The 24,785-nt window shown below is 31.0% G+C and overlaps 1 protein-coding gene across 2 annotated transcripts in view; it reads right to left on the bottom strand.

The window, feature by feature from the left end:
- Positions 1–24,785, bottom strand: part of LOC111635618 (paired box protein Pax-6-like) — a 58,172-nt gene that overhangs the window by 29,128 nt on the left and 4,259 nt on the right. The window contains exon 1 of one of the 2 annotated variants that reach the window (XM_023380629.1): positions 9,528–9,583. The exons of the other annotated variant lie outside the window; for it this stretch is intronic. The gene's annotated coding sequence lies outside the window, so the exon portion shown is untranslated. Of the gene's footprint in view, positions 1–9,527; positions 9,584–24,785 lie in introns of those variants that run through there. 2 annotated transcript variants of the gene reach the window in all.

The following is a 24,785-nucleotide window of genomic DNA, read 5'->3' on the forward strand; positions in this document are numbered from 1 at the left end:
CCCCCCTATAACACTGTTGATTATTCCGTTTTATATGAATTCCATGTTGTACGAGTCACTTAGATTTTACAAATACGTGTGCCGGGCTGTGAACGGCTCGCGTATTTGTAAAATCTAAGTGACTCGTACAACATGAAATTTATATAAAACGGAATTATCAAGAGTGTTATAGGGGGGTCGACTTCTACTATAATACTTTCGAGCTAATAATCTAATTTCCTTAGTTTTCTAGAGTATAAATGAGAATAAAATGAAGTTAAAATGATTGAAAATTTTCAAATTAAATCAGTGTTTTAATAGAAAAATAATTAAATAAAGTGAAACAATAACTAAATGATGTAACGTTACCAAAAAACAGAAGGAAAAAAATATATATATATCAGATGATAAATGAAGACGATAAAAGATAATTGGAGACAAAGATTAGAATGAATTAGTCAATATAATTGCAAGGAATATCCATTTATGTCAAGAATGGCACTAAAATGCTTCCTTTTAACAGCCATACGTCTCGTTAGAATGTGTTATTTTTCCTACTTCTAACGTAATATATATTTGATATGGTATGATAATAGCCTTAAGGTTAATAAAATGATATTTAATCGTTAGTGTGAGATATGAAGAAATGTGAAGGATAGGTTAATTATCGTTCCAAATGTTTCCAAGGTAGATATTATCCAAGTAAAAATATAATTAACTACACATCTCGATAACGTTACTTACAGCCTATAATTGCTATCGATAGTTCATTTATCTAATGAATTATTGTTATATCCTACACTTTATCTTCTTATTTTGACTTAAATAAACTTCGTAAACTAGTAATTAAAGTATTTTATAAATGTAAAAAGTTGAAAGAAAATATATACAATTTTTATTTTAATTTATTACTCTTTAATATGATTTATAATAAATCGCACGTCCATTCGGCGATACATTGACATATATTTTTGTAATTTTCTCTTCCGTAAAATCAATCAAATTTATTAAAATATACTTTTTTGAAGTGTTTAGATAGTTTTAAAAGTGTATTTTTAACTTAAAAATTAATAGAAATTACTAAAAAATGAGAAATTTAAAGCGCACTTCGACATCACTTATACTAAAAATACTCCACATCATCGCACATTTTTACAATTTCCCATTTATAAAATCGATTAAATATATTAAAAACGAGATTTATAAATGCTTAACTGACTTAAAAACTAATATTTACCCTTAAAAATTCGTTAAAATCATTGGAAAAATTAGAAAAATTAGAAAATTTGAAGCTTATCTCTTCAGCGGTTAATACAGTTTTATAATTAAATTCGTGACGAATTAATAGGGAAAATTTTCGATTTTTAATACGTGTGGTTAAATCATAATTTATGTTTTTGATTAAGGAAATAGATAAAACTGTTTATATGTTAGTAATTTAATTAGTAGAATAAAAACTCCCTCGATACCTCTTTACTAAAATATGTACAGTACAACCCCCGAGGACTCATATACGATAGACAATCTATTGTATATCGATTGTTTAAACAATAAATATATCAAAATATATGAAAGCAGAAACATGTTAGGAGCATATCTAATCAAGTAGAAGATAGTTTTGACATAGATATAATGGACTGTATGAGTGAGTAGTTATGTATAGAAGCGACTTATCAAATATTAAAATGGATCTACTTCCACATATAATCAATGGAATGAGATTAATTCCAGTAGAAAAGCATAAGTTAGACTAATGAAAGTAACCAAAACAAACAAACGTTTAGGTATATACATTTAATATTGTCACGCATTGTACAGCTTCACTTTGAACTTACGTCTTCGAGTCACGCATCAATAGAGAATTTTACCATTTAAAATATCAGATTTGTAATTATAAATTATAATAAAATGCAGTTTTAAAGATTAAAAAAAATGTAAAATATTCCATAATAAAGTATAAGCCTACAGGAAAAAGTAAAAAGTAGCCTTTGATGTCAGGAAAATGACATTTGTATATGTTATAAGTTGTTCTTAAAGGATAAATTTTGTCATAAATGTATCTTTATTTATGTACTGTATAGTATATAAATAAGTTAAATCTTCACATGAATGTAGTTTAAATTATGATTAAAATTTTAAAATAGACGATGTAGAGTAATTATAATTAACTTGGAAATTTTTGAAGGAAATAAACATGGAAATTCTATTGTAGTTATCAAAGTGTAGCAAAAATTTGGAAATTTTAGCGAAGGATACGGGAAAATGATGCCAAATAAATTAAATAAAAGTATAAATTTATTAAAATTTACATTTTATAAACCATAATTAAGCAGTTTAGAATATAAAAACTGTTCTTAAAAGAAACATCAATTTGACCTTTAAAAAAAAACAATCCCAGAATCTTTATGTACTTTTAAACATTACATTGGCATAAATTATATTTTCCTTGGCATATATTTTCACTAATGCCTTACCTTTAACTACACTAGAAACCAATCAATTGGATTTATTCTTTTCTAGATTAATCAAATTCAATGTTTGGCCTGGTTACGGTCCCATACATTATCGAATTTATAAGTAACCACGCAAGTCAGATATGGTCCGAGGGCCTCTACTGTGTCGTCAGACATCGTAAATATGGACAAATTACTTCCCATCTGTTCGTCTCTTGACTTTTGACCTCACCTCGAATGAATCAACATCCAATCTTTATTGACCCTACTAGAAACAACTAAAATTCTATTACTAATAAACAAACGTCGATATCCATTCGATGATTGATTTATTGGATCCTGTTTTGTTACCATTCTAGAGTATTTTTAGGGTCATTTCTACAATTTTCTTTAAAAAAAACGGAATAAATTTGAAGAATTCTCTTATTAAATACCCGTCGTAAGCGCATTGAATGTGGAACCATCGGGTCCTTTAAACGCTTTGCATTCGGTGTTTTCGTATCCGTAACAAGTAAAAATTGCTTTAATACTGTTTAATTTGTAAAAAACTACATTCTCTGTGAATCTAATGTTAAATAAATAGGCCAATTAGGAGTTGTTTTAGGTTAAAAAAAACTAGTTTGGTAGTATCGACCTATTAAAAAAAGTTAGTGTTTTACATAATTATCGACGAACCTAATGGGCATTATACATAATTTCAGTAGCCGAATTGGTAACATTATCTTTGACACTACGAAATTTTGGACTTTACAATCGCTGCAACATGGATTGGGGGTCGTCTGAAAGGGCGGCAGACTTAACCTCTGTTGGAAGTCGTAAAATCAACTAATGAGCCATCAATTACCGGACCGTCCATAAGTTTCTAGTTTATAAGCAGAAGGTAGTCGAGAAATTTCGACAGGGTGGGGGAATGCAGGCGACAGGGCGGTACCCCCTTGTCGGAGATTTTTATCTTCCGAGGGAGGGAAGACTCGAGCTAAAGTTGCGTGCTTCTTCGATAAATTATACGGTAATGGTTCGTGCCCCAAAGTCCAGTAGCAGCTCCCGTTATGTTGGCCTCACTCCTTGTATCGAGGGACATACATAAAACGTAACACGGAGAAAATCTGGACAGTAAAGTTAGTGTTCGATTCACATTAACGTCGCTTAGATGAAGAGATAGTCGAATGTACTTTTTGGTGTGGTAAAATGAAAGAAAAGAGGATTTTCCCAACATGTAATGTGCCTTATAGTGTCTTTCAACACGTAAATAGTGTTTAGTAATGTGTACAGTATTAAAATACGCTTTAATTTTCGATCCATTACAAGCGCTCTTCATGGTAGAGCCATGTTTATCCATAGAGAAACTTTAACTTGTTTTAGAGAAAACCTCAATAATATTTCTCTCTTATTATAATAAATACATATTATTTAATTAATTTAATCATTAAACTGAATTTTTCAACGTTTACAACGAATAAAATGTCGAAAAACACGTCGAATCCATCACTAATTAAGTTGGTACATCTATAAAATTTCAAGAGCCGATCGCTTAATAAAAATGATGGGAATCGTGTCATTGCTGTACGATTTAACAAGAACGAGCCTTAGGCAATGTAGGCCTAAAGAACACGATCACGTTTACAGATTATACAAGCAAAAGTTTTCGAATTTTGTAGAGAAAAACGAAGAATATATTCCCAACAGGCGTAACAATTAGTTAGTCTAATGTCATCTCATTAACGTTAAAGAGAGAAGTATCTTCGGGGTACAGAACGAGCGAGGTATAGACGGACCATCGTAAAGAAAGTTAAATAGGGGTTAGGGAAAATATAATTATTACCCCCAAGCAATCGAAGCAGAAGACGATGTTCGCGACGCCAAAATCCACCTGACTGTCGCATTGCAGGGTTTCATGACTCCGAACTAAAGAAGAAAATCGACTCTTACAAGATGGACCTACCGCACGAGGATATTTTTGCATACACCAAACACATTTATAAAGGATTTTTTTTTATCCCTCTTTACAAGCGTTTACGTTAATTAGAGTTAAAAAAAACCAAAGCCTACACCTCGATGATACGGTTTCGTCTATTGAAAAGGGGTGGTCGAGATTCACGTTCACTCTAAGAGGATACCACATAAGTAGAAGCTACAGAAATGTTTTTTTTTTTTATATATATATACATTAAAAGACCCGTTAATTCCGTCCTCCCTAAAGTTGTATAGAGCAATTTTCTTTAACCCACAACACGACAGACACAATGGCGACCCCACCGAATTGTACTGGATGGGTTGAATGGGCTTAGCTACCGAACAACTAGACATACGAACAATAGGTAATATATATAGTGCTAAGTATTTTTTTTCTTTCTTCCTTTTTTTTTTTAATGCATCTTCCTCCTTTAAGGTAGAAGATGCTTCGACGTGTTCGAGCATTTCGCACAAATCTTCTTCTTTGCCTATTCTTCATCCACAGTAATTACCCGTATAACAAATGACTCTTTGTAAATTAAAGAAGAGATTAATATATGATTAAATTTTGATGAAGTTTATTACGTTACCGATGCGAGAAAATATATATTTTATGAATTATCTGATGCGGAAGATAAATTCGAATTTAGTGAAATTTACGAAGAGATTTTGACTTTGTACAGTAGTACAATACATAGCACGTGGCCTATTATCGACTGTTTGTTGCTCTAGACATTTATATATATATATCTTAAAGGTGTATGTATATATAGGCCTATATATACGCTCCCTCTGAGGTGGTGTACATATATATATACCACCGTCTCTCTCTATACTGTACAGTACATACTTTCTAGGAAGAAGAGAGAATAGAGAGAGGTGTATATACATACCTTCTCCCTTTATCTTCCCTTTCTTTCTCTGATGTAGCATAGTATTAGCAATTGCTAGAGCTCATTCTGGCATTGAAGTATTTACTTTACTAGTTAAACCCTCATTTTTTTATCTACAACATAGGTTATATGTTAAAATTATTCGACAGTTGACAATTATTAGTAAATTATAATGCCGGTGGGGTATAAATTGTATACATCTAGTTACCTAGATTGCGTGGATAATATATACTTAGGCGAGCCACGAGAACGTCCTGCTTTGCTCTACTTTCTTGCACCAAATTTTTTGTACATTCGAAGGTTTAATATTGTATCATTTGAATTATTTACATGTTATTTTCATTAATTAGAATCATTGTAATTATCTTATTTGTCTCTTAGGGTGAGGTTGAAGTTGTAATTGTTTCGCGCCTCTTATCTATTGTCCTGTTAGTTTATAGTCCTATAAATAAATAATAAAAATTGCTTTTATGATTTATTAATAGCTAAAAATTTTGTAACCATTAAAAGAGTGAGAGGAAATATAAAAATTCTTTAAATTCTTCATCGACTAACGTGCAATTTTGCAGTTGTTACAACCATCTGAAGCATCTTAACTATGTTTCCTTCACCTATTTTTTTTTTAATGCAGGTTGTTAATGTTACAGATAAACAAAAGACATTCCACTCATCACCTGATTACTCGTTTCTAAACTAGAGGGAGCCACTGGCACGTTTTTGACATAAATTTGGCCCATGGGCCCTTCTAAATTTCATCCTAGAATTAAGTAAAATTAGCACTTTTCTCCTCCCTCCTTTCGACTCCGTCTCGAATGAGGCGCACTTAAATGACATTTTGGAGCTTTCGAGTTGGTTATATCGAAACATTATGGCATTTTTATTAAAAAATAGGTCGTTTTTAAGCTGAAAATCATTTTCAGATCCCCCGAAATAACGAATAATTTCGGTTTATACGCTTTTTTTTTTAAGGCCACCACCACCACCACCCCTCTACATCCGAACAAGATATCATGAGGGTTGTCGGTTAATTATAAGCTGCGATCGTAATTACGGTCCTCAAAACAACAGAGGAGAACAAGTATATATAGGGCCACGTATATTCTAAGATCAAACGGACCACACAGATTGGTAGCTCATCGTCTATACTGTATAAAATAGGTCGAAAGGGGAGAATGACGTATACGGAGTTCTGCCGTTAGAAAGTAAAATATTTGAAGTTGATTATGTAATTTTTTTTTCTCCTTGTTGTTTTTTCTTTTATCTTTTTTTTTCCTCCAAAAACACCTGCAACAAACTAGCAAAGGGAAGGAATTTTCGTAAGATTTCATTTAGGCGGTGAGAGAAGAAGCTGCTCCTAAATCAGAAGACAAGTTCAATTTAATCTGGTCATAGATCGTCTTCATGTGGGATTTCCCGTCGATTCTTGGCACCACTTAAACTGATAAAAGGCGTGGTAGTTGTCACAAAGTGCATTTCCCTTCTTTACTGACTGCTCTGGGGCACCAACTTGACCGATTATAGATTCAATCTTAACTTTCCATCTTTATACTTCACCCCATTTTACTCCTATCTACAAAAATCTATGAAGACTTAAACATAAAAACCATGCGATTCTCTTGTAGAAAACTTCGAAAATATAAAAAAAAATGTACTGTAAATTATGTTACTCGGAGTGTTTTCTTTTTATTATATGAACATGGATGAATTACTGCTTAAATTATTGCCATGGAAGACTATTTAAAGCGCAGTTTAGGCACCTTATTACCTCAATTTCTATACAAGGTAAGCATACGAGAGATAATAACAATGATAATAAAGATTGATAAGATGCTATGACAAAATATATTTATCATTTTTCTTACTGGGAATAAAATTAAATTCATTTTTTTCCTTCCTCTTTAACGTTAAGAGCTCTATAAATCCTCATTAAGTTCGTGTTTTTTTTTTAATTGCAATCATTCTCGTGTCATTTTTTAATTAAACTTCAAAATTATAATCATTTTATAAAGCTACACAATTAAAAGAATTGTTTAATTTATAAGTAATTTTAAAATAAACACGTTTTTTTTAACATTATATTTAAGCGAAGTTCATTGATTAATGCAGTTTTTAGTTTAGTTTTATTTTTTTTTAAATTTTTATCCATAAAATCCGATTTTAAGTGATGCTACTTTAGGAGATGATGCGGAGGAGTTAGCATCGATTTCTAAAGTTGCATCTCTTCTAGCTTCTATTAAATTCTAAAATATCTCTAAAAATTATACTTTTTAAAGCTTATTTAAGAAATTTAACTTATAAAACCTTTTCCTTTTATCTCTCGAAGGAATAATTGTTTATAAATTCGCTCGTAATTAAAATATATGTGTATGTATGAGAAGATTTATGAAGGTATTTTTTTATAAAATTCTAAAATAATAATAACCTGAAATTCTAGAATATCTCATTAATTTTAATTTTAATAAATTGAAATTACCGTATAACCAATTAATTTATCAATCGCGTGCCTTTCAAATGATGAAAAATTCCCCCCCCAAAAAAAGGGGTAGATAATGACGATGATAATGATTCTATTGTTCAATAAACAATCTATCAACTCTTGTTAATATTTTAGAAAATATTTTAATGTTATTTTACCAAAATTTTTGCATTAAAAAACCTATACGAAAGTCATTTTCTTATTAAGTTTTTTTTTTTATTTATAACATTACAAATGAACTACAACAATTATACTTTATGTACTGTACGAACATCGACGAAAGTTTAGAGGTTTTAACCTCCAAAAAATACACTCATAACGGATAAAATTAACCATTTCTTTTTCTTTTTTTTTTAGTTACTTTCCCACAGGATCCAATAACGTTATGCTCTGTTAAATTTAAAGCGAACGCCGCCGAACACCTGTCAAATTGTTGCAGTTACAGTATTAATTCTAGAGAAAAAAAAAATTCTCTAGAAAACTCTGTATATAAACCAGATTAAATGTTGAAAATTTGGAGTTTTAACGTCCTTGTTACCACACCTAATCTGCAATAATATACGTCAGGCCCTGATCTACGTTCGTTTCTACTAATTGGTATAGTTTATCTTAAAGGCTTGGGGGCCTTAAAAATTCTAAAGCTAATAATTTTTCATTCTNATTGTAAAAATGACCAAATAATTAAATGTTAAAAAGATAGTCGAAAAGACATGGAAACTCCACCCGCATTATCATAATTTTTCGAATGTCGACCATTAGCAGTACATGTGAGCAAACAAATAATTTATCATTCGACACGATCGATGTCATCGATCCTCCCCATTCGCTTCCCAGTAAAGCATTAAAACAAACTGTAGCACGCATACCCCATCCATTGTATTGGAGAAAAATTGTTCCATCAGTAAAATGGTACAGAAGGTTTCACGTGATACAAAATAAGATCAACCATCGAATTATCATTAAAGTTTACCATAGGATATCAATTTATAATAATAATAATAATAATAATAAAAACAACTCTACGTCTAAAGGTGTGTGTGTGTAGGCCCGTACTCCCTTACTCAGATGGAAAACGTGTCGTTTATCAATTTTATTTTTATTTTATTTTTCCCCCCTACTTCTTTAATGCTTTTTCTTTTATCTACAACTATTCATCTTAACGAAATGTCAGACACAATAGATGTCCATTATTGAGGGTGTACGCCACAATCGAGTATTGTTTACCTCTGGCAGACGACAGACATCGTTTGATATACATCAGCATAAGGTACCATACGAGTCTTTTGTCTCACTTTTTCGAAACAATTAGTTCCGTGTGACACACGCAGTTTGCATTTCCGGTTAGCTATTCCATGTTTGTCCAGCGTACGACCCACTCTATGAGGTCAGTCGGATAATTAGAGTCACGTCACCTTAAAACACTGGTTTTCTAACTAATTGTTCTAATTTTATGACTGTTCTTTAACACTATATTTAATTTTATGGCTCTTTTTTTTTTTTACGTAACCGCTACAAATTTATGTACACTTTACTCTCTTCTTGTATGTAACCCCCTTCGAAATTGTTACCTCGTCATTATTAAAAACATTTTAAATATTAAATAATGATGTATTTTTTTAACATTAAAATCGATAGAGTAACTACACCTTAAGTATACGACTCGGAGAGGGTAATGATACTTAATTAAAAATGAAGGGCGAAAATCGTATTAAATTTAATAAATACTCATTTAGTATGTTAAATTCGAGCAATATAGATCTAGTTATCACTTACATCATATTTTCTTGAACTGCTACACGCCGTTAATGACGTATCGACGAGTATAATTGTGGCCTTGTAGAAACATGCCCGGGTCCACCTCTAAACACGTTTTCCTTGGTGGACACGACCCGATACGTTTCTGGCCTCTACCGTTTTCGGTTTTTCTTTCTTCCATATAAAAATATATCTCGATAACTCCTTGGTATTAATCGAGCCTGTTCTGTAACACGTCATACAACTCTATGTGTTAATCGGTTATACATACGTACGGTTTATAACACGGATTTTTTTTTTAATTTATGTGTTTTTAATGGCTTTAAAGAGAGGTAATATTGCGTGTTGAGAGGTTAATTCTCGCTTAATTTTCAAATTGTTTACGTTAATTGAATAGGACCTGTAACAATGAACGTTACAGTGAAGAATGTGTTACAACTAAGTTTTCTAGCAATGGAACTAATATAAAAGAAGTTAACAAGTAACAAATGAAGCTTACTAGTAATATAAGGCTTACAATATAAAAAATAGAAAAAATTGTAAAAATGACCAAATAATTAAATGTTAAAAAGATAGTCGAAAAGACATGGAAACTCCACCCGCATTATCATAATTTTTCGAATGTCGACCATTAGCAGTACATGTGAGCAAACAAATAATTTATCATTCGACACGATCGATGTCATCGATCCNCCCCCCTTATCGATAAGGTTCCTTTACCTTAATTTAAGTATCGATAAGGTAAGTAAACAGTATTTAAACTCTAGGGTCAATTGAATATATATATTTTACCAGAGTTTTAGAATATTTAAGGGGGGTTATCAGCCTTTTCAGTGTGTAAATTTTACTATATTTTACGTTTTCTCTTGTGTTAACAATGGAAATAATTATTTTTAGAGTCCTTCGGCAGTGGATTTCTCAAAGGAGTTAAAAAGAAAAAAAAAAAAAGAAATACGTAAAAGGAAGTAAACTATTATAAATTTCCGGTGTTAAAAGTAACCAATAAAAAATTGCAACAGAAGCAGGTGTTTGGTGTATTGTCGTGATGCGAATTTTGTAAACCCCCCTTTTTTTTTCTATTGTCCCGTTGACGACACTCGGTCTCTCCCTCGTAGACTTTCGTTGATAATCTTGGACAATTATGACGTGGCGCAATGAGGTTTAGCGTGCTATGACGATGGGGCGAGTGTTTGTGACGTAAGGATACAAATATTCTTTTTTTTTTTTTTCTCTCGTGTTTCTTTATAATATCTAGTTACGAAGATTACGATGGGAATTTAATTTTTCTAATCGATATCCTGATTGATTAAAATCGAATTTTATAATTACAAAACGGTGCTGCTGAAGTAGAATAGTATATTAACCGTTTATCACTAAAAAAAAAAACAACAACTGGTTTAACCCATTATCAGGAATTACACTATTTTCTGACATGCAAAATTTAAATATTTAAATACTATTTTGTGTAATAGACGTGTATAAAATCAATTTTATTCGAACTTTTTTTTTAATATTCTATAACTAACTATATTGTTTAGTAACTATAAATTAATTAATTGTATAATATTTGATACGTTGTAGTGTTGTTTAAAGTAGTAGGCCTTTATGATAAAGTAGTGTTGTAAGTCAAAAGTATTGTTTTTTTTTCCTTATTCTCAGTACGAGTAATCACTCACGACTTAAATTATTAATATAAAATGCTGTAAATTGAGCTGCAAGAACAATCGAGCTGCAAAAAATGGGCGATCGAGCTGCAAAAAAGGACGATAGAGCCGAAAAAAAGGCGATCGAGCTGCAAAAAATGGGCGATCGAGCCGGAAAAAAGAGCGATCGAGCCAAAAAAAAATCGATCGAGCCGAAAAAAGAGCGATCGAGCCGAAAAAAGAGCGATCGAGCTGAAAAAAAGAGCGATCGAGCTGAAAAAAAGAGCGATCGAGCTGAAAAAAAGAGCGATCGAGCTGCAAAAAAGAGCGATCGAGTACACAGGATGGTGAGACATTAAACAATGAAGAGCGATTACCAAAATTCCATATGATTTTATTGGTGTTTCGAGGTCAAAGTTCAATCATTCTTGACCAAATAATGCGATTTTATTATAATATTTATGCTTTAATATATAAATAACAATAGAAACACTATAGCGAGGAAGCTAAAGTGCTTATAAAGAAAGAGAAAATAGAGAAAGGAGGGAGAGATTTTTTGCATGGACCTAACTTACTTACCTCATGAAAATACTGTAAATCCTTCATGGTTGGAGTAATTGAGCGAGTTAAGGTGAATCACGACGGTGGAAGAAATATCGCCAGGTTAGTGTTTAGTAGCATATTGGTGAGGTGACCATTCGACCTTACGTCACTACAACCGTGCGTGGAAAATTCTGAGTGAGGGTGGAAAGGGTCGATATGTGCCATCAATCGCCAAGAAGGGTGTCTCGACGTAACACCAACGACGTGGGAAGTTTAGAATTAAAATTATTCTCGATAAATGTATATAAAAATGGAATTATTTTTTTCCTTGTCGACTAAGGGGAGGAAATAGAAAGGACACAGGAGAGAAAAATCCCGATATTATTACGTCACGAAAACGTAACGAAGAAGCATCCTGCCACGTTCAAAAAGGGGTTTCGGGATCATCGACCCGTGCAGAGATAAATCAGATAAATAGGCCTTTGAGCTACTTACAGACTCGAAATGAGAAACAGACTTTTAATGAGAAAATAACAGTAATGTAACGTGAAACTTAATTGGGTGCGGCATCTTTTCATTTATAATTCTAAATAACCGGATATAATTGAGGTGTCAATACCTGATAAATATTTTATATCGTCTAATCTAGTAAATTATAAATCAAAAATGGTATATTAAGTTACAAATTATTCATTTATTTATCTTATAGAGTTGAAAAATTATGAAAATAATAATATCAGTTTTATATAATAAATCGCACGTATTCGTGTGTGTTTTTCATCGAAGATACCATCTTTAAACACGGTTTAATTATAATAAATTTACATTTAAACACCATTAAAGATACCTTTTCTTTAACTTGAAGCTATCCTGATCCAGTTTCGGTTAAGAAATTCCTTATATTTTTACTTTAAAATGCATTTTTACATCTTAGAAAAGTGAATAAAACACGTTTCGAGAGAGTTAAAACATTTTATATTACAATTAAAAAAATTTATTATAGTCATTTATCGTCCGGTAAATGTGTTTGTTGCATATTTAAGTGTGTTTAATAGGAAGGAACGAAGTTAAAAATAAATGATGGCACAATCCAGATGAAGGCATCTCTTCTGCTCTAATTAGTTTTGGCTTGCACATGCCAATTAACGAAGTTTCAGATTAAATTACTAGACTCACGCACCCCATTTTAATTTATTCCTAATATCAGATTAATAATATATTTATTATAAAAAAAACTATCTCGTAACGAAGCGGTGTTATAGAGAAATTCCTCAGCAGAATTATTATTTATCAATGAAGAGGAGAGGAGGGGAGGGGATCTTGCGCTAGAGACGTGAAGATGACAAATGTTCTGTTACGTATCATTAAAGCTCTTTATGTCACCAGAAACAATGGAGTTCTCTAGTTACGTCGACTAATTTGATTATTATAATACGAATTTCTAAGTGTTTTTTTTTTTTAACTTATAAACGTCACTCCACGCTTACCACGAAGGGAATTTTTAGTTTTGAAACACGATACACCAACCTATCAATTTGTTATAATGAATTAATCACAAGTTGATTTGTTGGAATTAAACTCGTTCTTACGGACAGACAGACGGTTTTTCTGTTTAGCTCGGATTAATAAATAACATGTAAAAGGTCGTCGGGTGCAAGTTTATATCTCGGAAACAGGTGGTAATTGAATGAAATCAGTTTGTTAAATCGCATATCACGATAAGATGCCTAAGTTCGTGACGTGATGCCGAGTGACGGATTGTGACCCGCAGTCATGGATTTCGTAGGTTAGATACAGGTCAGAAATTAGGGGGCCGTGACGAAACGAAAGGTCAGAGTTGAAACCGAACCGCAGTAACTACTGGGTCAACCTGTTCCATTATCCACGCACGCTGCAATGTCTACTTCAGAATGCGAGGGAGTCAATGTCATCATTAATGTGTGAACATCGATGCCGAAACTCATAATTCGGTTGAACTTATCGAGGAAACATATCACGAACGTGTTTAAAGCAGGTTGCTATACAAAAAAGGGGAATGGAGAAAGAGAAGAATAAGAAAGACCTCACACTTTTATCAACCTTAAGAGAAGGTGTGAAATTTTTAAATTGTTACAAAATGTGCAAAATGTACAAAAGATGTGTGACCTTCTTCACGTTCTACACTGTGCGATGCCGTGTTTTATGTACATATTTATGTAGTTTCGTGTAATATAAGTCACGTTTTCTTACATAATATCTCGTGTGTTATTATTACAATTACGTTTAAATTTCATAAGTAAGCTCTCTTGTCTCTAATGCATCACGTTCTTTTTATATTTTCCTCTAATTTCGAGTGCCTATTTTGCGTACTTTTACTTATTTTTGTAGTCACGCATCACATTTCTCTTACGCTCCATCCCCTATTTCATATTCAAATATAATTATATTGTACAACTCTTCGTAACCCAACAACAACAACACGGAGAATACTAAAAATTTCTGAAGCCAGATTAGACAACATTCTTACAACTCAACCTTTAATTTATATCGAAGCAAAACTTTTCCACGAACTACCGACTACAAATCATAATCACAAACACACACACACAAGTACAAAAAAGGGGGGACGGAAGCGATTGATTGGGATAATGTATTGCGAATGGCATGAGCGAACTAAGAGAAGCAACTTCAATCTATAAACTACAATTGTTTAACAAGAATCTACAATGAAAAAAAGACACGCGTCAAGGAAGGTACGATCACATTTTTCATTTTCTTTCCCCCCCTTCGGGGACGGTTTTCATAGTAGGCGCCAAGCAATGGACGAAAATCGTCGTAGACGAGATAATGAACAGTTAATTACGGTGAGAGGGTAAAGGAACCAGGCCGACAGTTGTCAGTCTGTCCAGACAGTGACATCCCTGGCATTGTACCTGTTGGACGGTTATTAATGGCACCGTAGCAAGTAAATGAGAGTTAGGCTTACAGGACGACAATAGAAAAGAAGTGTAGACGAGTGAAAAGCAGCGATTGCATCTAAGAACCTGAAAGTGCTTCGAGGAATTAAACACATCCAACTGTAGCCTGTGTATGTTTAAAACACAATAGAAGATGGGTAGCGTTATGAAGTCAATACAAAAGAACGTGCACCGATTTAACTTCTACCCCTCTCTCCCCCTCCCTTTTATTTTTCTCTCTTTAACGTTGTATTGGCGTCAGTTTGCGTGGGAATAATAAAAAGTTTAATTTAAACGTCAAATTACCTTTTCTACATTAGTAATTAAACATTATTTATACTAAAATTATAATTTATCGAGCGCTTCTTGACTAGCATTCATGAAGGCAAGATAAAGTATGCACTACCTAGAAGTGGGGGGTTCTACTTCTGTTTTTTTTTTCTCTATTAAGCCGTTATTAATAGTTAAGTTTGTAGTAATTACTGTAGAAGATTGCTTAAATTATGCTATAAAGAATGTTTTTTTTTTACAATAATATTTGTATATTTTTCTGTATTAAAAAATTTTCGTTTAAACAAATAACTCGGGGGGCATTTTCTTTTAAAGAAGGAGACACTAAAAAAAAGAGGGGGGAGGGGATTATTTTATAAAATGATGTTTAATAATGCATCTTAATTGCTTCTGTTTAAGTTTCGTAACGTTATCGGAGTGAATTTTTTAGAAAATTAAAGAAAAATAATGGCTCCATTGTAGACTAGACGAGTATTACTTTTCAACGGGAGTCGCGTGCATATCGGGTGCATTTAATTGCATCATTTATAGCATCTCGACCTAATTAAAAAACTGGCGGCATCGAATTAACAGATGACAAGATCAAAATTAACTGGGGCCACGTGGTTAGGCGTGGGTTGAAACGCAGGATCCTCTTCTTCTTTTTTTTTTCTATCCTCCATCTTCTAAGAGCGATTGACAAATGACCGCTCCTCTATAGACTTGTCTTATCTCACTTGACTCCCATTGTCGATTCTATACAAGTTCCACGTGTTGGCAGCGGCCTTAAACATCCCAAAGAACACACTTTTGATCCAAGTGCACTGAACTGTAATTGCACTTTATTTATATATATATATATATTTTTCTAAATTATAAAATGTAAAAAAATACTAGACGAGTGGAAATTACAAACGGCCATATTTGTTAATTAATCAACCTCTACACTCCCCCCTTTTTGTTATTGATCTGTTTACTGTTACTACTGCTTGTGATTCAAGTAACATGCGTTATTTTATTTTTTTTCTGGTGCCGATAATTACTTTTTACTGTAAATTGTTGGCATTACATTAACATATTTATCGAAGGTTTATTGTAAATAGATTTACGAATGTTTTCATGAGTGTCAGATCATTTAATTGCCATCCCATTCGTTCGCCCACGTTGCTCGATCGTGATAAGCATCGTCTCGTATGTCGTGACGATACCGTTGGAGGTGGGACTTCGTGGGCGTTATGACATCCCTGTGTTTTCTATCCAATAAGAGTGAAGCCATCGATCGTGTTACCATTACGAATGAATGAATAATAAGTAAGGGTAACGCCTCACGAACTAAACTTTCAGGTTAAAGCGACTGAATACTGATCTACACAGATTTTTCTATTGAAAAAATTATGAGATCTGTACGCTTTATATATATATATATATATAGGCCTATATATATATACACACAGACACGTAAAGTTGTTATTTTCTCCTTTGTAAGTCTGCTTCTACGCGATTTTAACGCGTAGAATCGATACAAAAAATCGATCTTTTTTATTATAAATTCATGCTTAGAATCAAAGATATAGTAATTTATATACATTTATTCGATTTATACACGTTTAAATATGTGTTAACACCATTAAAATCATGAAAGAATTCCAATATGGCCTCTTCGTAGAAGGAACACCGAGAGATGACGATCGTGTAATACTGTACACTTAAAATATTTAAAATTCGAATAAAGAACAGTATATAAACTAAAAAAAAAAAAATTCAAATTTAATCAACAGAAAGGTTAGGAACCCCATAAACATTCTTTACTAAAAGTTCAAAGTTCAAATGAACTTAATTAATTGTATTTACGTTCGGTTCTACGGAAGTGTGTGTGTGTGTGTGGGACCCTATTGTTGTGTGGTTAGAATGACGCACGTTTTCGGTTATTCTAAAAACAAAAAACACATGCGCCAGTAGAGCCTATCGATATTCATTAAAAGGGACACATGTGCAAACACTGAGCAATAATTAACTTAATGATAGCCCATTATCTAAAAACAACAGCCTAACTGTTTACTTCGGTTTTTTTTTTTTTTTTCCACAGATTGTATAGAAACACGTCACTAGTCACAAAAGGGGCAATTCGCTAGATTTCGTGATTTGTCACGGGTTATCGTGACTTAATTCACATTGTCGTGTGTTTCTTCTATCAATTTGCAACTTTCCTATGAAGATAAGCCCAGTAGATCTTTTTGTTTTGTCTTCTTTTTTCTTTGTTTCTTTTTGACGACCAAAAAAATACGTAATTAGATTTATTGTTATAGAATTGCCCTGTATTTAACTTGCATTCAATTTGTTTTTATCTAGAAAAATAATTATTTTCAAACGGTTATGAACGTCACAATTGTATTTTTTTTTTTTTTTTTTGGACTTTTTAAAAAATATGTACTGTCTTTAACTATTTTATACGTTTACTATTACTAAAAGGAGTGTTTTTATAAAGTAATTTTCTTAATTAATTGTTATTTTTATGTAATTTAAGACGAACAAATTGATGTAGAAAACAATCATCTCGTAGGGGTGAAGTTGGCTTTACCTCAAGACATACAGGTAAATTATATAACATTTTTTAATATGTTTCTTAAAATAAATTACTGTTAACTGTTTAAAACTATTAAAAAATGATGTTTTAGAAGATAATTTTGTTAATAAATTACTATTTTTATGCAATTTAAGACGAAAAATTGATGCATCTCGCAGGTAAACTTGGCTTCACCTTAAGACACGAAGGCTGATAGCGATTGAAATACTAAATTATTCTAATAATTACATAGATTTAGAGATAAGGAATAAATTAAATAAAATTTACAAATTCTATGGATAGAATTAATTCCGGAAACCCTCCCTCAGCTTAGTTTAAATGAGATTTATGAATAGAAACTACCATAAGTTACTTAGATCAATAGAACTTTAAAAAAAATTATTTTTTAGGGAAAAATTAGTTTTATAGCTTGATATATTCTTTGGAGTAAGACAGGAAGCAATCTCTTGTAATCTCTTATCCAGACACTTCCTCGAGGGGCTCCTATGATGCACGATGTAATTGTAAGGTTGGTGCAGATGAATAGTCTACTATGGATCCAAGGACACATAGTTGAGATCAATTACTCAATTAATTAATTACTAATTATCGAGGGGCTGCACCACTTGGCGTGACGTATAATTGCCACCGTTAGAATGTAAGATTAAAAAAAGAAAAAAAAAAGAGGTGCTTGATAAACTGCGATAATATGTTAATGAGCTGGTGGGTGGTGTGGTGTAGAGGAAGGGGCACGAATTTTACTCGCTCTTAAACACGAATTTATAATCGAAACAAGTCCCATTTGCAAAACTAGTAAGATAGCGAGTGAAGGATGGTGATAAATATAACTCTGTTTAGTAAAGTCGAATAAATATAAGCCCACCTCCTGGTACAACATACAAACTATGACAAATCTAAGTAGAAAAACATACAAAAACTATACACATTCATCCGATTTTTCTACTATTTCTTCAACATTTATAAATAACTTAAAGATATAACTTTATAAATTATATTCTATTAAACATGTAATATTAAAATTTCTATCTTAAAACTCGACGACATAACATCTTATACGTAAACATCCTCCTATTTTTTTTAGTATTCTAGAGTGTCACGTAAGATAAAATAAACATATTTATATTCGGAAGTGAACAGACATCCGAACGAACTCGTATTTATGTCAAATCGTAGATAAGAATGGCACCATTTAAAACATTTAACACACGTTTTACAGGGGGGGGAGAAACACTATTTTATATATCAATATTTGTTCTTTAGTTAAATTTATTACGTTTTAGTTACATAAACAATAAAATAGTGTAACTAAACACCGTGTAAAGGATCACCTTAATGTGGCCTTTTAATATTTATGCCTTTATTCAAGTTGATAAAGTCGAATTTAGTAAGTACTAAGCGCAAAGAATACTAATGTATTCTTTTAAATAACTTGTATGCACCGTTTAATATTACTTGTAAAATATATTATAAATCTTCAGTGTTTAAAAAAAAAAAAAAAAAAAAAAAAAAAAAAAAAAAAAAAAAAAAAAAAAAAAAAAAAAAAAAAAAAAACAAAAAAAAAAAAAGGAATAATTTTCCGAGTACTTTTAAACACGAAGAACAGAAAAAAAAAGATGAGTGCTGCAGACCGTAACGAAACATTCCCTACGTACAAATTGCTTACTTTATCCACGAGGACGGAGTAATAGCTACTGTATTATCCCTTATTATATGTCGTTTCGTCATCTTTCTGACGTCGATGGGCTTCCGAACCTTCCGGGCGTGACCGGTCACCTGACTAGAGAATATTAATGCTCGATATCACCGCTAGATGTCGTTAGCAATTGGGCCAACATCACCTTTTTAACATCACTAGTGTCTATCGAAGAATTTTATTAATACTAATCTCTATGATCTATCGAGTGATTTAAATATTTTAAAATCGGTTTCGTAAATGAAATTAATGAAATTAATTTAAGAAGCATTAAATTAATCAATTTCATTCTAAAAATAGATTTTTTTAAGCATCAATTTCATTCTAAAAATAGATTTTGTAAAGCATCAATTTCATTCTAAAAATAGATTTTTTTAAGCATCAATTTCATTCTAAAAATNTCGTTTAACGTTGGAGAAAACAAACATTGGATGCATTAACGTCCTCCATTAGACGGTTGTAATGTAGCTTATCGATTTATATCCTTAATTATATCAGAGAGAAGAATAATTATCTATGCATTTTAAGCGTCATTTCTATGGAATTCTTATCATTTATTAATATTTAATTATGTTTAAAAAAAATATATATATATATCTAATAGTTTCCTCTAACCTTTTTTTGAAGTTACATTCGATGACATTAAAAAGTAATCTTTACTCGACACGAAAACTATAAATTAACGAATGTAAAACACTTAATTTTAGTTTAAAGCTAAAGCTATTAAATGTATTTTAAAAATTATACTAAAACCTCATTAGTAATCGCTATAACTTCTATGTGAAAATCTCTGTAAAGATAAGATATAGACCTATATATATAAAAAAGAAGTCAGGTTTAAGTGGGTTTGGGGTTTATTCTATCTTGATAGATAGAAGTTATATTACTCTTACACAGGTTATCCAATATTAGTCCATTCTCTACACGTTTCACTAATGAGAGACGGTCAGGTAACGCGAAGGTGCCTAAACGACAAAGATGCGTTTTAATTAATGAAAGATGGCAGTCAGTTAGAGTTGAGCAGCCGCGAGCATGGGCTGGGTAAGGGGATTGTAAACGTGATCTGAATCTTTCTAACGATTTACTGAGTTTAAATGGGGGTAGGGGGGAGTTAGAAAACTGTCAAACTGTCATGAGCGACGACCCTAAAGATATCCATGTACTGCTTGCGTAGTCCAGTAGCGAGGATGGCAAGCAATTATCAGCTACTGATTACCAATAGGATACTCATCATTTGATATTCAAAAAAGTTTCATGACTATAATATTGATTCGTTTGTGTTATTATAGTAATAAAAATTTTTTAAACATGATCCCATCTTGTTTAATCTTGCTATACATTTTTTTTCCCCCTCTTACACCTGTCGAATAATACGAATAATTCATTCAATTTATTAAAATAATAAGGTATATTTTTTAATTAAGAAAAGAAGAATTCTTTAGTAGTTAATTTACTCTATCTCTAATGAATTTATAAAGGTTTTTCCGTTAGATAGAAGCTTCCGCGAATTTTTCATTTCTAAATGTCTTTTATAATGATTACACTGTGACAGATGTCAAATGCCCTTAAGGAACGATAGAAAACGGACAATTTCCGGAAAATGGAAAGAAGAAAATAGATTCGGGAGTAGAAAAAAAAAAAAAGTAAAATAGACAAGCGAGAAAAAAAAAAAAAAAAAACTTAGAAGCTGGAACTAATGTGTGGTGTGTCTGCTTATGGTGGACATCCGGACTTCTGGCAAGCGGGTTGACCCGTACCATCTGAGGGTAATTTTCTACTTAAAGTACCATATACTGTTTTTTTCCACCTGTCTAGTTTTCCACAATTTAGGAGAAAGACGAGAAGGTGTGCGGTAAATCATACCTACTTTAGTCTGAATTGAAATTACTAACAGGATTGCAGTTTCCTTCCCTAGAAACTAATGACAGGCACAGAGAAAAAAAAAAAGAGAAAATTTCAATAAAATACCTTCACAAAATATAAATTTTTTAAGTTATGTTCTCATAAATTTTCTTACAAGGATCCTAGTGTATTACAAGTGTATTATTACTAGGATTTTTACTCATTTGTACTCTACTAGAATGAGTAATTTGATTTTTATGTAGAAAGATATGGAAATTTTAAGGTGTTTAGGCCTGTCTTATTTTATAATTAGTAACCTATAATATAGAATACGATGTTATCTTTTAACCAGTTTTGTAATCTGTGATAATATCTATGATATAAATAGTATACTGTACTCCCAAACATCATAATGTATACTTTCCCTTTATGATATTGTCTCCATCACTACCTTCTATTCTTATAATATTGCCTAGATTCAACCGATACTGAACTATTATTAAGTTATAATAGCCTAAATTATGCTTACACAAGCGTAAGACAGGTTGAAATATCCTAATGAAGGTATACAATTCTATAATTTTCTAATCATGTTTTTTATTTTTTAAAAAAATGTCTTGAATAATATGAAATAATAACAGTTCTTATCATAAAATTTGAATTTTTTACGTAGATTATTGGAGAGGGGGGCGTTTTTTATGACTGTAACGTTGAAAGCTGTCAAAACAGAATAAAGACATCTATCTATTTAAGGGACCCTCTCGCGTACGATGTGGGCTAAGAGGACCACTGTCCTCACTCGAGTGACCATTGAGGTAAGACGAGAACTCCGCCTCCTATTACCTGTCTCCTCACGACCTTGACCTAAAAACAGGTGCATTGGAAAGGTGCAGAGATAATCAAAAATTAGAACAGATGAGGGAGAGAGTAAGAAAGAATTCTTGAGGATGTTGGAAGATTGAGCGTAACGAAACGACATGTAGAGATCTGACATATATACACACAGTATAGTGATAAACACAAGAGAAATAAAAGAGAATTATCTGATTTACAATCATTTGCAGGTTGTGCAGAATTGCTACAAAATTACTCTGATCAAATTGTCTTTTGATAAAAACCGGTGGCGGGATATTTCCGAGTTTGAGGCACACTTCAAGGGTTCGTTTTCCCATAGGGGTGGCCTCAACGACTAAGAAATTCTCTTAATTGCGACGGTCGAAACGTCTTATCGCTCGAAAGTTTGTCATGTTTATGCCAAGTGAAAGACAAACTGTCGCCACAATTATCAATCTACGATGGTTAAATTTATAAAATACAAAACTTACTTGATTCACAAACAATTTTAAATATAAAAAATACCTACATCTTAAATCACAATAATTATAATAAAACGTAATTTCCTTCCTCTTTAAAGAAGAAAATTACGCTTGTAAAAGCTAATTAATTTATCTATAGAAACTGTAAAATATTTTTAAATAATTAGGTCTACGTTATTTAATAATAATACATTCAAATGGCGTAATAATAAAGACAAATCAATAGGCAGATGGCTCATACGCATAATTTATTCACTTCTCTCTAAACCCAATTGGTAACTTAATTGTAAATATTAATTACTATTAAATAAAAAAGCGTAACATATGGAAACAGCGGGATATTTTATGCATAAAAGCTCTATTTATATTATACAAATGTATATTATACGAAAAGGGAGTAGAAATTAATACATACGCAATTAAATATTATGCAAATAAGCTAGATATATAGGTAAATAGATCTGATTTGGAATATCTTCCATATGTATATGATCATTAATTCGATTTTTATTGCTTTTAATAATATTTATGCAAATGTTTTTAGAAATATACATTTAAAATATACAAAATTCAAGTATTAAAAAGTAATTAAATTGCTAGCTATTATATAATATAAGTTATATTTATTCTTATTAGAAGAATTGATATTTTCGAGTCTTTCTACAGTATTTTATTTAAGATTTTATATAAATATATAAAAAATTTTAACTAAACTATTGAGTAAATTAATTAAAATTCTGTTTAATAACACAGAAAACATAATATTTAAAAGGTGTATGAAAGGAAAGGAGAACGAAAGTTGTTAAAGGAATGTGTGGAAAATTCATAATGGAAAACTTTAATTTATTTTCTTTGATTTATGATAATGTATAGAATAATTAATTATGTATTAATAGAATTATATGAAGTAAAGAATTACCACATTTTGTTTTTCCCTGACGACAAAGAGACGTAGGAGTATAGAAGGTGAAAGGAAATTGTGTAATGAACTTGCATTTATTATGACGCATATAACAAATACAGAATATAGAAAATATATTATTTAAAGCTTAAGAAAATTTCCCTAAATTCTAATAATGTATGGAATAATTAATACAGAATTGCTCCATTTCGTCTCATTAAAATGGTAAAATAAAGGGGGGGAGAATAAAAGAATAAGAGAAATAAAATATAAGCGAATTGAATTGCGACAATATATATATATATATATAGGCCTATATTATTTAACTTATCGATAAATAAATATATTATAAACTTACTTAATTATTTTAATTGAACGAAAAATTCGTTATAAAAGTGCAAACAAAAATTCTACTGCTTTGAACTTAATTATAACGGTACTATATATTGATTTCTGAATAGTGTTTCTTCTATTATTAGTCTGATACACACATCTGAATAATGTTTTATAATTAAATTTACATAATATAATATGAGGTGTATGACAGATACATCCTTTTACAATAAATACATCATTTGTTTCTATCTTTTGTTAAATCTAATCATTAAAACTTGGATAAACTTATTCAAATCTATATAAAATTAATGTAATTTGTACCTTATAAAAAAAAAGTAAATTAAACTAATATTATAATTTTAAATTAAATATAAATTTTTGCATTTAAAAAAAGTACTAAATGGCATTTTTAATTTGTTAATTAAATTTATTTTTCTTAACAAATATATTAATAATTTAAGCTTTGTCTTAACCAAAATTCTAAGTAAATATATTAATATAGGATCTAATTATGATGAAGTAAATAGGCCTATATTAAAAATATACTTATTTTAATCGAATTAAAAAATGTTTATAATTAAAAACACTATAAATTTCTAAAAAAAACCCACAAATTACCGCGTATAACGCGCACTCGAGACAGTACTTAAAAGTAAGAAGATTACAAAACTTACGTTGATTTTATGTATAAAAATGTGTAGATAATTCAGTAAACTACTAATAATCCAGACGAAATAAGCAAAATAACAGTAAGTTAGGGAGTTGTATTAGTAGTAGTAAGCTGAAAAACGAAACAGTTGCACGAATATGAAACAGTAACAATGGAAAAGACTAAGAGTGATGAAGGTAATCATTTATAATAGAGCTACTCCAACTCTTCCAGCACCCATTATTTTGTCATCTATCTAGTCAGTTCTAAAAGAAGGGGACAGGTCGACTTACGTATGACACATATTGTTTTATTGTTTAGTAATGATAAAAATATGAGAAATTGTTTTTTTTTTCTTAATGTATAAAAATTGAAACAAATGAATATGTTGTAATTTAAATAACTATAATTAAATTAAAAGAAGAATAATAATCTTTGTTATAAAGTAATTTACCATATATAATAGCTATTTATCAAATTACTATTCAGTATTTTGTTTAGTTAAAGTAATTTTGTAGAATTTTATTATTATTTTTTTAAATTTTAAATAGGTTAAATTAAAG

The sequence above is a fragment of the Centruroides sculpturatus genome, unplaced genomic scaffold, assembly GCF_000671375.1.
Source record: "Centruroides sculpturatus isolate CEXI.00-Female unplaced genomic scaffold, Cexi_2.0 scaffold727, whole genome shotgun sequence".
In the NCBI taxonomy this organism is placed as follows: domain Eukaryota; kingdom Metazoa; phylum Arthropoda; class Arachnida; order Scorpiones; family Buthidae; genus Centruroides; species Centruroides sculpturatus.